This window comes from Coenobita brevimanus, unplaced genomic scaffold, assembly GCF_032717465.1.
Source record: "Coenobita brevimanus isolate Jiangsu-jjx unplaced genomic scaffold, ASM3271746v2 jjx.HiC_scaffold_2709, whole genome shotgun sequence".
NCBI lineage: Eukaryota > Metazoa > Arthropoda > Malacostraca > Decapoda > Coenobitidae > Coenobita > Coenobita brevimanus.
Genome location: NW_027643663.1, coordinates 287896 through 291771, shown reverse-complemented (window position 1 = coordinate 291771; position 3876 = coordinate 287896).

Genomic DNA, 3876 nt, shown 5'->3' with positions numbered 1-3876 from the left:
CCTAACCTAATTCAGGTTCTAATGACAGAGATGATCTGGTTACATGACTTCCCCGCGCACCTTTTGTGACGCCACAGACTAAGTTGGGGTGGGCTTTCAGTTCAGAGAAAAGCAGTAAAATGGATGGGTAACTGCGAAAAACTGATCACTGTCCGCTGACTCTTCCTGCTCTGCTTTCCAGCGACAACGTTTCTCTGATTGTAAGGACTTGTACGGAATAGTTTATTCAAAATCTAAATTAAAAAATAGGATAATCTGCTGACTTTTTCCGATAATCTTGCTAACAGACAGGCAGGCAAACAAAGGCAGACAGATAGGCAGGCAGGCAGGCAGACAGGGAGACAGACTGGTAGACAGATATATAAACCGGGCCAAACACAGCTTCATCGGGCTTTCTCTGTTGGGTGTAATAACACCCCCTAGTAGCAGAAAAAAAGATAATTTTCTCGTCGCTTTTCTCATTACACATTTTGCTTTCAGCCATACTCGTACCAGATCACGTCAGTTAACAATGATATACGTATTTGGGGATTAATAAAGCTTTAGTTTCATTTTGTATATGAGAGAAAAAGGCAGTGAAAACACCAATAGTATCCCCTAACAGTCTGATACCAAAGCCTTCTCCCGTTCGCCTCTGCCTGGGTTTTTTCCTTTAACCATTTTTTCCCCGAATGGAGCGTTGTGGCAGACTCCTGTATTTCATAAACTAACATTTTATTCATTCTACGTACAGTGTTCTTAAACGTGAACTGATTTTGTCCTATTGTGCTAGAATATTGCACGGTGAATCCACCGTGGTGCACAAGAAAGGATCTAGCTTGTGCATTTCTTGTGCACCACGGTGGATTCGCTGCCCTTGTGTTCACAACATCAGGTGGGATGGGTCCAGAGGCGAGCAGGTTCTCTCGAGACTGGCAGAGATTCTTTCTAAGAAGCGTCAACGTAAAGAGTATGGAGGGTGAGAGACTAACTAGGAGAATATATATGAATGAGGTGGAGGCGGGGAGGGGGAGGGGGAGACCGAGGAAGAGATGGAGGGATGGAGGAGAGATATATATGAGAGGGAGGTGTAAGTTGGGGGGAGGGCAGCGAGATGGCAGGGGACAGGGCGACATGGAGACGATTTGTTTTTAGCCATTCCTTATGTGATGACGGCGTCTGGCTATAGATAGATATATAGATAGGAATAATATTAAAGATAAATATTAATCAGCATAATAAAAACAAGTATTGTATCTCGAACTGGAGCTCGGTGAACCATAGAAGCTTCGAATTCCGTCAGTCACCCTCTAACCGTGGTAGGAGGAGGACGCTCGAGCTGTGTGTCTATTCTCAGTGTTGATAGTGTTTAAACAGCTTGCCCATCTTGCCGAGATGAACAAAGGTAAGCGAGGATATTGTTCATCAGTTCTTTGATACTGCATGTGGAGGGATGGAGAGGAAGGGGGGGACCTAGGATGAGGTGGAGGGATGAAGTTGAGAGGTATATGAGGGAGGGGAGTGAGCTGGGAGAAGGTCAGTCAAATGGTGGGTGACAGAGCGACTTGGAGGCGTTTTGTCTGCTGCCACCCTTTGCGGGATTAGGGCGTCGGGCTATAGATAGATAGAATAGAATAGAGGGGGCCGAGGGATGTGAAAAACCTCTGATCCTCCATCTTCTTATGCATCAACTTCCTATAGACTTATCAATCCATCAGAAATGCATCTACATAAACAAACACATACTAAATAGTTTTCCTCGCTGTCTTTACATACTATAATTTCCTCGTAGTAATTATCGTTGTTTATAGAGGGAGGGGAAAGTGCTATGACTCACTAGGATCCTTTGAGCAGTCCTTCATTTATGCAACAGGTCAACTCTGGAACTTTCTCCCTCTGTCTGTATTTCCTACTTCCTATGATCTCCAGTCTTTCAGACGCAGTGTGCCCAGGCATCTCGAAATAAACGGATCTTGAATTTGGCTCTCCTTTGTATTGTTTTTTTTCTTCTTGGAAGGAACGGTTTGCGGGCTCCTGGCCTTTGGTTCCTTCTTCCTTGCATTAAAAAAAAAAAAATGAGAGGAGCATGTGGAGTTACATGGAGAGACAGACTGACAAATGAGGAAGTGAAGGAGCGTTGTGGTGTGGATGTGGATGTGATAGGAAGCGTTAGGAGAAACACACTGAGGTGGTTTGGTCATGTGGAGAGGATGGAGAGTGAGAGACTGATGAGGAGAGTGTATGTGAGTGAGGTGGATGTGGAGTTACATGGAGAGACAGACTGACAAATGAGGAAGTGAAGGAGCGTTGTGGTGTGGATGTGGATGTGGAGTTACGTGGAGAGACAGACTGACAAATGAAGAAGTGAAGGAGCGTTGTGGTGTGGATGTGGATGTGATAGGAAGCGTTAGGAGAAACACATTGAGGTGGTTTGGTCATGTGGAGAGGATGGAGAGTGAGAGACTGACGAGGAGAGTGTATGTGAGTGAGGTGGATGGGAGGAGAGGGAGGGGAAGGCCAAGGATGAGATGGAAAGATGGAGTGAAGAGGTAGGCCTATATGAGAGAGGGGGGTGTGAACTGGGAACAGGGCAGTGAAATGGCTGGGGACAGGACGATATGGAAGCGATTTGTTTGTGGCCACCCCTTGCGGGATTGAGGCGTGTGGCAATAGGTGGATAGATAGATAGTTATTTATATCTGCCATAGTTAAGTCGTTGACAATGTATGGTTTGTGCATAATACACTAATTTAAAACAAGGAAGAATACGTCGTGGATCAGTGTCTACAAGTACCCAGCTGCCACTATCGCTCTAGCTATCTATCGCCAGACACCATTATCCCGTATCTATCTATCTATCTATCTATCGCCAGACACCATTATCCCGTATCTATCCATCTATCTATCTATCGCCAGACACCATTATCCCGTATCTATCCATCTATCTATCTATCTGTCTATCGTCAGAAGCCACAGTCTCATATCAATCTATCTATCCATCTATCCATCTATCGCCAGACGCAATAATCCCGTATCTATCTATCTATCTATCTATCGCCAGACGCCATAATCCCGTATCTATCTATCTATCTATCTATCGCCAGACACCATTATCCCGTATCTATCTATCTATCTGTCTATCGTCAGAAGCCACAGTCTCATATCAATCTATCTATCCATCCATTTATCTATCCATCTATCCATCTATCGCCAGACGCAATAATTCCGTATCTATCTATCTATCTATCTATCGCCAGACGCCATAATCCCGTATCTATCTATCTATCTATCTATCGCCAGACACCATAATCCAGTACCTATCGCCAGACGTCATAATCCCGTATCTATCTATCTATCTATCTATCGTCAGACGCCATAATCCCGTAAGGGGTGGGGGTTTGTCTTTGAGTTAGTTGTTTTACGGGGAGGGACACTAACCCTCCACCAACCCACTTGTTGACACGAAGGGAACACGTATGGGTTGGTTATATGGTTACCACCCAGCGTTGTAAATGGTTTCCTGGCTTACCGGAAACTATTAGGCTTGTCACTCAATGTAAAGCCACCTGAAAAGGAAAGAAGAGTAATAAAAAGTGACAGAAAAGATGGGAGAAATAGGAAGAGAGGAGGACAGACACAAAAAGAGAATGATAAAGGTGAAGAAAGAAGTTGGCAGCACTACATCAAGTGAGTGGATGATGATGAGAAATAGGGAACGAGGAGGGCAGACATGGGAAAAGAGTGATAAAGGTGAAGGAAGAAGTAAGCAGACTGAGTGGATGGTGGTAAGAAATAGGGAACAAGGAGGGCAGATATGGGAATAGACTGGTAAAGGTGAAGGAAGAAGTAGGCAGCACTACATCAAGTGAGTGGATGATGGTCGCCACCTTGAAATCA